The sequence below is a fragment of the Rattus norvegicus genome, chromosome 16 (assembly GCF_021556685.1).
Source record: "Rattus norvegicus strain SHRSP/BbbUtx chromosome 16, alternate assembly SHRSP_T2T, whole genome shotgun sequence".
NCBI lineage: Eukaryota > Metazoa > Chordata > Mammalia > Rodentia > Muridae > Rattus > Rattus norvegicus.
In genome coordinates, this window is record NC_141549.1 from 77576464 (window position 1) to 77592196 (window position 15733).

General features: G+C 45.7%; 2 protein-coding genes across 3 annotated transcripts in view; one reads left to right on the forward strand and one right to left on the reverse strand.

Annotated features, from left to right (window-relative positions):
- The window catches only part of Erich1 (glutamate-rich 1), a gene marked incomplete at its 5' end in the record, with an annotated part of 52793804 nt that overhangs the window by 46705904 nt on the left and 6072167 nt on the right, over positions 1–15733 (forward strand).
- The window catches only part of Slc20a2 (solute carrier family 20 member 2), a 90142-nt gene that overhangs the window by 43549 nt on the left and 30860 nt on the right, over positions 1–15733 (reverse strand).

Here is a 15733-nt window from a genome sequence, read left to right on the forward strand (position 1 = left end):
CACTTGTATCTCTTTAGCAGACAAAATAATCTTCTGTGACTGTATTAATCGTCTGGGGACTTTCAGTTAGCTCAGGCTAACTACTGAAAGCACAGTATACTTCTGACATTCCTTCATGCGCTTGTGGTTTACTTTTGAGACTATTTCGAGGCTATCTGTCATTCTGGTGGCTAAGGACTTAGGAGGAGGGGCCCGCAGTCTTGGTGTCTTTCTAGGTGCCACTCTACAGGATTTGTTTAGACTCTGGATCCCTCTCACACCCTCCCCTTATCTTCCGTGTGCTTCCTTTGACCATCCAGGCTGCACTGAATCAAACTGCCCTCCCGGTGCCAAGCTCTCGGCATGTGTTCTCACTGCTGTAGTAATGGAGGTTAACGTTTACACGAAGAGCTTATAACTACTATATCTTCCTGTACTGAACTCCAGAGCTAGAGAATCTCAGGACACTAGAGTCTGAGGGGACTTTAGGATGTGACTGGTGTAAGAGAGGGTGACTGTGAGGAGTCCCTCAGGAGGGACTGGTAGGAGTCAGCATTACAGCAGGAGACCCTCAGATGCACCAGTACAGAGGACCTACAGAGTGGATTGCTGGGCCATGCTTATCAGCCTTCTTGGTGGCCGTATCTGGGGCACGGTTGGTCCCTGTGGTCCTGGGAGGGTAGAGCTGGGGTGAGGAGAGGACAAGGAATGCAGCCAAGGCTTTGTCCTTGGAAGTTGTCAAGGTCACTTGATCCCTCCAAGCCCTGTTCAGCTCTGTAATTCTGCATTAACCCGAGACCACAGGATTGGAAAGAGGCAGTCTTGCCTAGAACTGAGAACCACAGGATTGTTTTGTGGGATGAGGTGGGTGGAGCTTTCAGACCCATTCCCAAGCAGGACAATGCAGAGTCTTTCTGACCTTACAGCACAGGAACCAACTCACTTTGCTCCACCTAGAGTTTCCACTTCAGGGCCGGGGCTCTGGCATTCTCCCCCGTTTCATCCCCACAGACCCTATTCCTGCTTTATCTCTCTCTCTCATAGCTTTCTCTATTGGCATTTTAAGTTCTCTCCAGCTCTCTTTGTCATTGTCATTGTTATTTAAATGTTTCTCACAAGGACTTTTCTCTCTTGGGAAGCATTATAGAAATCTAACTTAATCTCTCTGAATACACACACACACACACACACACACACACACACACACACACACACACTGAAACAGGGTCTCATTATGTAGACCAAGGCAGTTCTGAACTTAGATCCCCTGTCTTTGTCCTTCTTCAATGCTGGAACCAAAGGCATGTACCATCATGCCTAGCCAAATAATTCTTAAAGGATAAATAAATAAATAGCAAAGACAATTAAAATGGGATAAATTCAAGGAGTTAAGTCGAGGTGGCTGAAGAAGAATTTAGAAGGTTCAATGTGAGTCTCATGGAGAAGTTGAAAGTCAAAAGAAGGGGTAGCAGTTATTTCCTTAGAGATAATCTGAATGGAATTGGAATGACTGTATGGTGGGTTGTTATAAATAAGCTTGAATTTGTATCTCAGTGAACTGATTAAAAAGTTTTTACAAGTAAGGATGTATCATCGATTAAAATCTGAAGACACTGGAGCATAAGGAAGCAGCCACCTTTCATCTAAGAGAGACTACAGCTGGGCAGGTGGAAAGACTGAGTGGATGCTGTGTACCCTGAGACCAGCTCCTACTGAACAGCAGGAACGTCTGTAGTGGACTGAGTATTACAAACCCATCACCACTGTGGCAGACTAGTGTTTGACAAGGACAAATGGCAGAGCTTTATGAATTCATGCCCATGGAAGATGAAAAAAGTCTAAGCATTTCCCCTTTGCATGCTTTCTGTACGTACTGGGATGGGACCCCCAGCGCCTGTGAGGAAATAAATCACTTATCACAAGAAAGTTTTATCAACTGGCAGGTCTGGGATGGCTTGCTCTAATTCTGTGCCTGAAGTGTTGGGCTACTGGCCAGGTTCCAAGAACTATATTAAGGAGGTGCTGTCCTCCAGCTGCATTTAAAATGGCACTGTGTATATAAATAGATACCTTGGCTCTTACATATGGATTTGCTAGTTAGTTCTGTTCTGATGGGTTTGGGGGCTCAGGAAAAATACGGATGGTAGAACTCTGACCTGGAGCTGTTACGGGGAAGGATGAGTGGTTAGGAGTTCTCACAGGAAACTGGTGTTGGACCCCAGCATCCATGCTGGGGAACTCACAGATACCTTTACTTTCCAGTTCTGCATCTAGCCACTGTGGGTTCCCTCACAGGCACAGACACTGACCCTTGGGACTCCTGGGACACTGCATATTTTTCTACTAATTCAACACAATGTGAATAGAGCTAACAAATGACTATATATTTCATGTTCAATTTATAGTTCCCTGCTCGTTGCCCTCGCTCCTGAGATTATTTCCCTTTATAGATGATTTACTACTATGTTTTACATGTAGGAGTGTTTCCTCTGCATGTATGTTTCTGCATCATGTGTGCCCAGTGCCTCCAGGAGCCAGAAGAGGGGGATGGACCTGGAGTTACGGATGCTTGTGAGCTGTCATGTGGGTGCTGGGAATTGAACCCAGGTCCTCTAGAGAGAAGCTAGTGTTGCACTGAGCCATGCCTCCAGCCCATTCCTGAGATTTTTGAGCTCAGGTTGCTGGGCAGCAGAACAAGTAAGGAGAGGACAAACAATTATGATATGGATTCAGATTGTGTAGCACAGAAAGAGTCTGGCCAAGTTTGAGAAGCACTTCATTACCATGTGGTGTTTTTATCAAACATTCCCAACATCGTGCCAAGCTAGCAGTGCAGAGAGCCTAAACAACACAATAGGTTTTGTGATGTTGCTCATGTGATTGAGGGATCCGGTGGAAATTTAGTAGTTCTTCGTTTTCTTCCACAGAGAGTACCTAATTTGATTTTTTTTTTTAACCAAAATAAGAAATCCTAAGAGCTTGTTTGATAGTGCCTTTGGAGAAACATGGACCTTACATACCAGCTGAAGACACAAAAGGGATCGGACCATTGATAAGATGCCTTTGAGGACCATTTCTCTGAGAGGATGCTGGCACTTGAGACATGGACAAGAACCAATTCCCTGGCTTCATCCTCCCTTTGGCTGACTTGGACCAAGAGAGGATGCTCTGGCGAAAATATAGTTAGGAAGTAGCCAGATATAAGCAACGTTTTTGCGACATCTTATGTCAGTTCAAACAGAGAAAGAAGAAAGAATATATGATTATTTTGTGCTTATCATGGCCTGTGCCAGAGCATCTGTACACGTCTGAGCAGGGTCACTGTCTAGGGTCCCTGTTTTAGCCTGAGAGACTTCATTATTTCTTGTAAGGCAAGTCTGCCAGCAATGAATTCTCTCAGCCTGTATGGTATAGACACATCATTTTGCCATTATTGTTTTTAAAGACAGTTCTGCTGGCTGTGAACCCTTTCTGTCATCTTGCCTCCTGCCTTGTGGGCTCGGTGTTTCTGAAAACATGACCAGTTGTCCTTACTGAAGGTCTCCTGTGTGCAATGGCTGCTTCCCTCCTGGTCCTTTCAAGATTTTCTCTTTTGTTTTTCAGTCTTCTGACTGAAGTCACATGTCTGGATGTCTACCTCTTTCTGTTTTGAAATTGGAGTTGTTAAGCTTCTTGGATGTACAGGTCAGCATTTTTCATCAAATGTGAAAGGATGAACTATTTTCAGTTATCATTAATTATTTTTGAAAAATTTAAAATGTTTTCTGCCCCTCCACTCTGTGTGTATGTATGTAGGAGCACATGTAGTGTGTGTGTGTGTGTGTGTGTGTGTGTGTGTGTGTGTGTGTGTTCAGAGGACAATGTCAAGTGCTATTCCCCAGGTATGGCCCACCTTGACTCTGAGACAGTGTCTCCCTCTGGTTGCTCTAGAAGTTTCCTGGGCAGGCTACATTGGCCAGCCAGCGAATTCCAGGGATCTGCCCTCCTCCCCTCACTGTGCTTTCACTGGGATATCAAGCACATGCTACCACACCCGCCTTCTTATGTGAGATCTGAATTAGGGAAGTCACATCTGCAAATGTGTTAATAACCGGGCCTGTTTCTACTTTGGATGTTACGACTGCTGTGTTCCATAGTGGCCTACATTTCTCAACCCTTCTGCTTACTTTTCTTCATTCTTTTTATTCTGCATAATGACCATTGCTCTACGTCAAATCTGCTGACTATTATGCCAACTTAAGTTCACCGTGGAATCAATCCTTCTAATTAAATTCCCGTTTGATTACTGTTCAAGCCCTGAATGGTGGCTGACTACATACAGCATTAAACCTACTGACTTAATAATGTTTAAACATACAGTTCACTGAGGTGCACGACCATCCTCACCACTCATGGCTGTAAAGCTGAAATCCTAACCCATTAGCCTGCTCTCCGCTCTCTTCCCGGCTCAGTCCTTCACAATAGATACTCCACGTTCTACCTCTAGGACTCTCACCACTTAGCGCTTCACGGAGCAGTCAGTGTGGCCTGTGTGCCCGACTGCTGAGCTATACGCTTGCTGTGAGTGAGGCCCACACTTCTCACCTGCGCTCATACTGTCTCACTCACCACAGGGTCTCCAACGCTGGTCCCCATGGGCTCCAGAGGACACGGCAGGGTTTCCTTCTGAAGGCTGAACAATTCCTTGCGTGTGTATACCAACTATATTTCGCTAGTCACTACCAAGGGACTCTTGCGCTGCTTTGCCTCTGGGCTTTCAGAGCATTACTGCCAGTAAAGTGGGCAGACACATGCTTGTTTGGTACCAGGCTTTCTTATGCCTAGGAGTGAACTGCTGGGATACTTACAGCTCTATTTTCGTATTTTTGAGAAACTGCCATACTGTTTTCTAGCAGCCTCACATACCAGCTTCTCCAGATCCTTGCCGGTGCCTGCTACTTTTCCTTCAGTTCCCCTTTTCATAGATACACAGCTACCCTGATCGGGTAAGCAGACACATTACTGTGGCTTTAACTCTCCACTCTTCAACGCTCAGTGGTGGCGAACAGTTTCGGATGTTTGCTGGCCCTTTGTTTACTCGGAGGGCTGTCCCACCAGGTCCTTTTCAAGGTCAGGTCCTTTGTCGTTTTATTACTTTTAATGGTTGAATTGTATTTAAAAATAATATATTCTGAATACTAAGCTCATCATCAGATCCGTGAGTGGCAATATTTTCTTCCATTCTATAGGGTGTCCTTTGATGTATAGATGGCTTTAGTGTTTATGTAGTCTAATAATGTTGCCTGTGCTTTCAGTCTCAGATTTGGTTCATATATTTGTATATATACTGGGTATATAAATACTTAATTGTGAAGTAAATGAGACTGCCCACCCCTACCCTCATCAGAACGACTTTGGTCCCCGTTGGTGTCACTGTTTGGATACAAGGTTTAGCTTCGCTGGGGGAAGTGTGCCACCAGGGTGGGCTCACGAGTCATTCCTAGTACTTACTACTGTGGCTTAAGATGAGAGCCCTCAGTTTCCAGCTCCAGACATCAGGGTGGCTCTGCTGACATGAACTCTTACTGCACTGGAGTTGTAAGCACAAATAAGAACTTTCTTCTATGAGCGGCTTTGGTCATTGTGTTTATCACGGTAATGGGAAAGCAATTAATTTACAGGTACAGTGTGTGTGTGTGTGTGTGTGTGTGTGTGTGTGTATGGCATGCCAATGTCACCCTATCTTTAAAAGAACTCTCCATACATAATTTTATTTTGTTAAAAAACATATTCATAATGGTTAATTAGAAAGTCTTGTTTACAAAATTCAGTTTTGGAGCTCCCTCAAAAACAGTCTTTTTTTCTTTTCTTTTTTTCTTTTTTTCGGATCTGGGGACCGAATCCAGGGCCTTGCGCTTCCTAGGCAAGCGCTCTACCACTGAGCTAAATCCCCAACCCCTCAAAAACAGTCTTTACTGACCCTAGACTTACACTGTCCAAATTCCTTTTATCTCACAGTGTTTTTTGTTGAAAACTGGCCCTTTCAGATAATATGAATTTCAACTCTAGGTACTAAAGCTTTTTGTGTATTTGGCTGAACTACTTCTGTGAAATCTACTCCCCACAGTATATACGCACTGATATCTCTGTTCACTTTCTGCCCTTTATTTTTGTATTGGTTGTGGGGCATCAGAATACACCTTTTAGTCAAACGTTTGCTATCGTGTAGCTGTTTCCTCTGAGGCTGAAATATTCCATTCAGCAGGGAAGCTTCTTTGTCAGCAAGGTAAACAACTCAAAATAACCTCAGGAAGTCCATGAAACTGAACAGATTAACTAGGCCCCTTCCTTCCAGAATAAACAGTAAAGACAGCTGAGGGCCACTCTTAAGACAAGCCAAGGTGTAAAGAAGACTCTAACACCAGATCAACTGGCTGCAAGAAGCAGAAAATAGCCGAGCTGCCAGGAAGAGGCTTATCCCATCTGAGTCACAGGGAAAGGACAAACTCAGACCTGTTGAGTTGTCTGCAGGGTTATCCTGTATGTTCTAGGTTCCCAGCTTTGTGAGCTGTCATGCATGCTGGGGTGCAGGAGAGGCCTGACTAGCAAGGGCAGCAGCAAGCTGGAGAGCTCAGTGGTCAACAGCACCCACCACTGCAGCTTCACAAGACCCACGTTTCATTCCCAGTGCTCACGTGGCAGCTAACAAGGATCTGTAACAAAGGTCTGGTCTTTGTGGGCACCAGGCATACTCATGGTGCATAGAAACACATGCAGGTAAAGCACTGATACACATAAAATAGAAATAAATAACTATAAAAACAAATTTGAAGGGTCGCCCAATGGTGTTCTTTGGGGAGATGGAACTACTGTGTCGTCCATGTGTGGTAATGGCTCTAAAAATATGCCTGTGCAAAAGGTTATAGATGGAAAAGGGCATTTTCTATGTGCAAATGAAAAAGTGGTCAGTATTTGTATTTAGAGAGACTTTTGAAGCGGTGCTGCTATTAAGAGCTAGATTCCTTCATTACTGAATTCCCAGAAGCTGAGTATTTAATATTCCCCAGGGAAGTAGACAACGAAACCTTTCAGCTTACTATACCATTATACCACTGCCTCTTCAGAGTACAAAGAGTTAACTTAGAAATTATCCTAACGCTCAGTAGTGAATACAGGTGGGCCAAACTCTCAGGCTTGATGGCGGCGTGGGACTCCAGGTTTGTCTGTTACTTGCCAGTCTAGCAGACTGCTATGAAGTAAAGAACAAGGAAACCCCAAAGAAATGCAATCAACAGAGGAGCCGGTCAAAACAGGCCTGACTGAAAAGGCACTTAGCTGGATGCTCTCCCTTCTCAGCCCCAGCTCTGCCCGGCCTGCAGAACGCAACATGACTTAAGACTCTCTGTCCCTGCTCCACTCGCCACTTCAATTACAGGTCAGGTCCACTGTAGGCAGTCCCGGTAAAGACATTTGCACTGGATGGGCTCAGCTGGGACTCCTAAATGTAGTGCGTTTACTACATCCATAGCTCTTGCTTCTACTCACCAGTCTTCAGAGTGAGGCAAAAACAAACAAACTCAGATGGACAGATAAGGAAAAAGCCAAACTAACATCTATGCCCTCCTCCTCCTCTTCCTCTTCCTCCTCCTCTTCCTCCTCTATCTCCTCCTCTTCCTCCTCCTCCTCTTCCTTCTCCTCCTCTTCCTTCTCTTCCTCCTCCTCTTCCTCCTCTTCCTCCTCTTCCTCCTCCTCCTCCTCCTCACTTGACAGCTCCCAAGCATGCTTGGCTGCTCTGTCCATCTTGAAGAGCAAAATGTTCCCCTCTCTCTCTCTCTCTCTCTCTCTCTCTCTCTCTCTCTCTCTCCCTCCCTCCCTCCCTCCCTCCCCCCCCCTCTCCATATTTAAAACCCGTATTCACTGCAGCCATGTGTACAGACACAGGTGAGTTCTGGAGCTGCCCACGGTGAGGGGATGCTTCTGGCTGCATCAGAACGATTGGGGGAAGTGGTACTCTCTGGAAATTGCCAGCCGGGACTGCCGGTAAGCACTGGTGAGACAGGCCGATACAAGGATCGACACTTCACACTTTAATCCTTACCCTGAACTGTGGTGCTTTGCCAGATTTAAATGGATAATCTAAGAGCAGAACTACTATTTTGACTGGTTTAAAAATGTGCTGGGTCCCACCTTCTTTCTCTTGCTCTCCAAAGGCTACTGAATGTGACATCCTGGACCATGTGAGGTGGGGCTGGAGTTGACCTGAGTGAGACCCACAGCAGCCTGAGTCAGACAAGAGCCTTGCTAGCCGCCTCTGGTGCCGCACAGGCAGCCAGGACCACACACCCATTTGTGTGGCAGGCCTCTTCTCAGGGGTCAGCGGAGTTTCTGCCTTAAAAGCAGGTCAAGAATTTGAAGGAGGGCCAGGAGGGGAATTTGGGAGGATTTGGAAGGAGGAACCAAAAAGTGAAATACTGCAATTAAATTATAACCTCAAATATAAAACAATTTTAAAGATAGGTCAAATTTTTGGTGATGAAAATAATATGTACTTATAGAAAGGAAAATAATGAAGGATGTTTCCAGCTCACTACTGCAAACAGCCATCATTAAAGCTTGTGTTCAGCGTACTAGCTTTGTCAGCTGGCCAAGGCCCTACTTACATAAGCTCCTAACAGTTGTCTAGACATGCTACAGTCTGTATAACCAGAGAGGCTAGGTATAAAGTAAGGAAGTAGGGGTACGAGAGGCTCACCCAAGGAGGGTTAAATAGAGCATATAGTTAGAGTGGGGGTGGGAACTGAAGCAGGAGAGTTAAACAGGAAGCCGGGCATTAAGGGAGGGAATATGAAAAGGTACAATTAGCACTACGGGTCATTCGAGGGGCCACGTGGAAACCTACCACAGTAGACGCTTCTTAAAATATATACGCATGGGGTTGGGGATTTAGCTCAGTGGGCCCTGGGTTCAGTCCCCACCTCCGGAAAAAAAAGAAAAGAAAAAAAAATATATACGCATATAAAGTCACGAAAATGGGAGAGACGAAGCCCCAACTAGATGTGTCTCGCCCCACACACTGGTCCAATAGTGGCACAAACGTTGTGGCGTGACCAACCACTGTGGGTTTGGGTTTAAGAACATCGCAAAACAAACCCATGCCCGACACTGCTTAAGTGGCTGAGAGTCTGAGACTAGCTAAGTCATGGGCCTAGAGGAAAACCAAATACTTGTGTTTCGCTGAAGATACATTGTTAATAGAAGACTGCAGATGACAATCTGCTACACCCCTGAGAAGCTTCCTCTGGAAGGAGGTGGGAAGTAACACAGTGACCCACAACTGGACAATAGGCAGAGAGAGAGAGGTACCTTGGAGCACCCAATCCTAAATGGGATGGATGTCTCCATCAAACTTCTCCCACCTCAGGGATCAGGGAGCTCTGTGGAAAAGGAGGCAGAAAGATTGTCAGAGCCAGAGGGGATGGGTGATCCCAAGAAAAAAGGTATTTTCCAGACAAAATGGGGCTGACACACATGTGAACTCACAGAGACAGTGGCAGCAAAACTGAGGCTTCACAGGTTCAAGCCAAGGGAAATGGCCTTCCATCCCTAACCAATTGAAAACCATTAGCAAAGGGGAAGTTAGTTGTCTCCAACAGAGTCTCACTGGGCACAGAAACCCATGCCCCAAGTAAAAGGCCAATGCACCAGTACAAGAGAACTCAGTGGTACTTTTATAGATTTTTTTTTTTTTGTCTCACATGCTTTGTTTTAACATTTAGAAAACCTTACTCGTTTTGCTTGTGTGTTACTGTTTGCTGTTGATTGAGCGTGTTTCTTATGCTTTTTCTTTCTTTCTTTTCAAACAGTCCTTGCTTTCTACAAAGAGGGAAGACATGGAGCTGGATGAATGGGAGGTGGGAGGATCTGGGAGAAGACGGGGAGGAGCCGTTACAAGACTGACACCTCTGCGAACCCACAGACTGTGGGAGCATGCATGGCTCCTGCATGAGTTCAAGACAGACAGGGCCCCAGCCTTCAGAGGAGGGAGTGGGCATAAGCTTCCATCCCTAACCATCCCTATCTCTCTCTCTCTCTCTCTCTCTGTCTCTGTCTCTGTCTCTGTCACACACACACACACACACACACACACACACACACACACCCCACACACTTTGCCTTTTTTCAGTATAATCATGAAAAGCTTTGATTGTACTAAAAGTTAAACTAAGTGTAACAGATAATCTCAAAAGTTTGTGTTTTCTACCCAAGACAATTCCTTCAAGCAAAAAACTGTAAAGAGGGTGTAAGAAAGGGCAAAGACATCACTAAGTTAAGGTGCATTTACCGACCTGCAAAATAAAGTCAGGGGGTCAGGGCGGGGCACTGTTCAGTCAGCTGTACAGGAACAGGGTCATAATAACCTGCTATTTTAGTCCCTATACCTAGAATATCACCATTTCAAATGCTATACAGTTTTACACTGCTTCTCCCCCAAGCCTCTCTGTTCAAGTTTAAGTCCTTTAGAGGCAACTCTATGGAGCCAAGGCGTACTATTCCAAACCACACGGTTACTTTTAACGGCATGTCACGAACTGGATTTGAACTGGTTTTTGAAACAACTTTATTTTTCCAAGAAAGAAATGCCAAAGAAGAATGACTGTTCAGTAGCCCCTCTTGTGCAGAATGGAAATAGCCTTGTTTTGAGGGAGGCATGATTGGACCAGATCTGGAGACACAGCTCATAATCACATGCTGCAGTCTGAGCCCCTCGTTCCAATAACAGCCTTTTGAGTTCTATCATTAAGAAGTTAATGATATATTTGGTTTTTTTAAAACCTACTGGGCCTGCAGTTGAGACTTTGTGTGTTTAAAGGAGACTGCTAAGACTCACGCAGGATGTTAGAAATCACTTCTTTGTGACTTCGGGATTGGTGGGACACTTGTTAGTGTGAGACCACCGTGTTCCCAGGGCTTCATATATTCTGACACTGACACAGATGTACAAAACCAAACAAAACTACTTTTGCAACTTGATGCCTGAGGCTTTCCCAAATATAAGAAGAGGCCACACCTCTTATTGACAGCAATTCTACCATTATATACACTTCCTGCTGTCCCTCTATGTCCCTCCGCAGGGAAAAGGAAAGGCAGAGTTTGAGCTAAAGTGTCTGTACCTGTCCTTTTCACTTTAAGGACATTTTAATCATCTGAAAATATGTAATTAATTCTATCTACAAAAGACAAGGATTCTGCCTATCCTCTTTCAAGAGCTAAAACCCTCAGGCCGTCGTTCCCTGGCTAAGGGAGGGGATGTTCTTTTGGCTACGGTGGTGTTGCTCATCTGATACTTTTAAAACAACACTGGAAATCATGCCCTCACAAAGCCCTTTCTTCACCATAGCCACAAAAGCTTTGTACTAAAGGCTATACGGGGTGTTTATGCTTTCAAACAGAGACAATTCCCTCAAGCAAAAACTGCAAAGGAGGGTCTAAGAAAGGGCAAAGTGATCACTAAATTAAGATGCATTTACATGACCCATAAACAGGCCCGGGATCGCCAGGGGGACTTCTAGGACACAATAACTGGCTTGAGTAAGGCACGAACTGCTACTTGTTCAAGTCAGCAGAACTCCTGAAACCCAAGAGGGCAGAGCCTAGGTGGCTCTGGACGTGCTGATTGAATAATCCATCTCCAAGTGCCACCTATGTGGACACTGGATGATTGCTACACAAAGGAGTGTCAGCTGAGACACGTCCTTATGGTGCCTCTCCTAGGAGGCTTGGTCCGCTGTACTCATGCAGTCTTCAGGTCTTTCTAGTCGCTGTCTACTTCTGATGGCAACTTGTTACCCACTGACTTCTCTCTTCCAGTGGAGGAGGAAAAGCTGGGAAACGGGCCACACTTTGCCCACAGCTACCTCTCTTCGGACAGAGACTTCATGAAAACAGTGAGTGCTCTAGTCAACAGTCTGTGACACAGTGGCCATGGGTTAGCATTCAGGTGGCTGTGGTGACATCAACCGGGAAGGGGGAACTCTGCTAAAATCCACTACTGTACTGTGATAGCCCATATTACCACTCTTGCCTCATTTCTTTGTATCTTCATTTTATTTTATTTTTTAAAAAGACTATTTATTATACACACAGTGTTCTGCATATATATCTGCATGTCAGAAGAGGGCACCAGATCGCACTGCAGATGGTTGTGAGCGACTGTGGTTGCTGGGAATTGAACTCAGGACTTCTGGAAGAGCAGTCGGTGCTCTCAGCCTCTGAGCCATCTCTCCAGCCCTTATCTTCATTTTAGACTGCTGCTGGGGCTGGAGCGATGGTTCAGCAGCTGCACTTGCTATTCTAGAGGTCCTGGATTCCGTGCTTAGCACCCACATGGCATACACTCACACATACATACGTACACACGTACATACACTCACACATACATACGTACACATGAATAAAAATAGAATCTTTTTAAAAAGTACTATCAGGGCAAGGATGTGCTTCAGTGGTAGAGTACTTGCTTCTACTGTGCTGTGAGGCCCTGGGTTCCACTTCTAGCACAGACACCAAAACCCCAAACAAACAAAACAAAGATAGGCACTGTCTTAGTTACTGAATCCAGATAAGTCAGTGAAGTATTTTCCAGGTTAAATACTAAGTGACCAAAAGAAATCCAGAGCCAAGGCAGGGTTAGAAGGACTTTGAGAGGTCATCTGTCTCCTGACTTCAGAGAGAATACTAAAAACATTGCAAATAAATATAAACCAGGTTTATATAACTCTAGGAAGAAAAGTTGATAGTTTCCAGCATCTCGTCCGTTTGTGATCATTTTCTTCCTAACACCCCACACAGTGGACACCAGAATTGCCTTAGTGGGTTGTTAGAACAACGGCCTTGCACTCCAGCCTTGCTACTTGGAACCAGCGGGCCTTGGTGGGCCTGAGGACCTGTGAGTTCCCAGGCGGGGCTGATAGGTCATAGTCACACCTTGGCAGTCACTGTACCTGACCCTTTATACTGCAGCACATACCACCTGTCCATCGTTACCCTTGGGGTGGACGCACAGACGTGTGTGAACAAAAATGGAAGAATCCCTTCCAGGCTAAATAATACAAGTTCCCTAGCCTCCTATTGCAGCTATAATTTCTAACATTTGAGTTCCTCCCCTTTCTTGAGGTTCTTCGTTGAATCTCTCCCAGTTTCTTTCAGATGTTGAGCCATAAGCAAGACCCAGAACCTGAGTCAGAGAGCTGTCATACTGGGGTGAAAGACCGAATGATTCAGACCAATTCCTTGTGCACACACTCATCAGCTGTGTGGATCCATGCCTGTCCTGGTACCTTTCCTGTGTCAGGTGCTTCTGACTCTCTCTGTGTGAGCTGCAGTAATGTCTGACCCTGTCTGTGTGAGCTGCAGTGATGTCTGAATCCTTCTCTGTGAGCTGCAGTAATGTCTGACTCTCTGTGAGCTGCAGTAATGTCTGACCCTGTCTGTGTGAGCTGCAGAAATGTCTGACTCCCTCTGTGTGAGCTGCAGAAATGTCTGAGTCTCTGTGAGCTGCAGAAATGTCTGACTCCCTCTGTGTGAGCTGCAGTAATGTCTGAGTCTCTGTGAGCTGCAGTAATGTCTGAGTCTCTGTGAGCTGCAGAAATGTCTGAGTCTCTGTGAGCTGCAGTAATGTCTGAGTCTCTGTGAGCTGCAGAAATGTCTGACTCCCTCTGTGTGAGCTGCAGTAATGTCTGACTGTGTGAGCTACAGTAATGATGTTTCACACACCTTCATGTTACCATTTTCTGAGAAACTCAAGACTTAAAAAATTAGATAGATGACCCATGGTTTTAAGACAGAGCAGGGTCAGGTGAGAGAATATAACCTAGAACTCAAGGTCTCTCTAAACAGTTTCGTAGAGGAGGCTGCTTGCCATTTCTCAGGTAGGTCTTTGGCCACCACCCAGCGATAGCTTCAGGGGAAGTGAACTTTCGGTGGCTCCTTTGTGGGAGGAAGGTGACAAGGCCTGGGAGTGGGCTCTGGGCTGCCCCATGTATCCACAGCTGCTGCCTAGGACAAAGCAGCCAGGACACAAATGCCAGTCCCAATCCTGTGTCACAAATGCCCAGATAAACTGAACTCCACTGTGCCCTCTACACGCCCCATGCTTTCACCTCCCACATCTCCCTCCATATTGTCTTTTTGCCCATTTGTTTACTGTGTGTCGGCCCCCACTTTGGCACTGCTGCTGTTTAGCACGTGAGCTCTGTGCAGTAGGAACTATGCTCTCTTTGTGTATTGTGTGCCCTGTGGAGGTACTCAGCACATGCTGAATAACAACGGCACTCCCAGTATTTCCCAGAAACATCAGCATTCTTCCCCGCAGCCAGCTATTAACCGTAGTCAACACAGGCACAACAGAAGGCTTCTCTCGGCCCATTCTCCTCACACCACACACAACACAGTTGAAACGAGGTACAGCAGGGCTTTTCTGACAGATTGCCTTTACAAAGAGAATATTCGGGGATGTGATCACTGAGCAAAGGCATCATGCTACGGAACACAGCGCCTGCATCCATACTGACAAAGCCCTCATGCGGGCTCTGGAGAAGTAACTCAGTGCTTGTGAGGATTTGAGGTCTCAGATTCTGTTCACAGCCCCACACAGACCAACCACCCAACCACCCAACCAGGTAAACAGGCTATGAATAAAGGGGAGCCAGATAAAAGGTTTCCTGCTAGGCTCCTCAGCGCAGAAGGTTATACTCTGTAATTAAAGGAATCAAAGTATACCTACTGCCTCAGCAGCTGTCAGGTCAAAGGCCTTTGGAGAGCAGGATCTAAAGAAGCAAGGAGGAAGAGGGCAGGCAGGCAGCCAGTGAGAGCAGCTCCTACAGGACCAGAGGGCCAGATCTGGAGTAGAGAGGCAGCCACACACATGGGTCAAAGCTGGGCTCTTCCTGCGGTTAGGAGGCGACCTGTGTTTCTTAGCATGTGACCTCGAATCTGTGACCACACAGCTGAGCTCCCTGTGATCTGTTACATTCTAAGGCACAACAAGCCAACAGAGCTTCCACTCATGAGGGGTCTCTGACAAGTGCCCCTTCATGGGGCACAGAGGAGTACTGAAGAGAATCACGGAACCAGCCAACACCTGGAAGCCAGTACTGCCCTCAGAACTCCACGTTGAAGACCTCTTCACTCTCCTAATCATCCTCACCAAACAGAAATCACCAACACACACTCTGGAAGTGTCTATGAGCATTTAACAATTCACCCTAGAACACATGCTTCCCTCTAACAGATAAACCTCTTTCTGTTACATTAAAAATGGATAAATACTAATCAGCTTTTCTTTGGGACAGGATTAAAAACTACAATGGTCAAATTAATTTTAGCTTGAAAACTAGCACGACTAGAGTACACCATTGCAAACCGTTCCCAGGGGCCTGCGGGGCTTCTGAGGAAGGGCAATGGTAAGGGCGAGAGCTAGAGCACTCGGGTGAGGACAGGCACATCATGAAGCATCTGCTGGGACAGAATCTCTCCTGCTAAAGATGACATGAGTGACTTCTCGGTTATACTTACAGATTTCTCATCTGCTCAGAAAGCTAAGCTTCAAAAAATGTTTCTCTCTAAAAATAGCCTAGGAATTCAGTTCTATTTTCAATTCTTACATATTTTTCCTACTGAATGCACCACTGAAAGTTTCCTCTCATTGTTGACACCTTATGTCATTTGTATTTAAAATCAGGCAACACAGAACCTCAAAGAAGCCTTTACATACAGT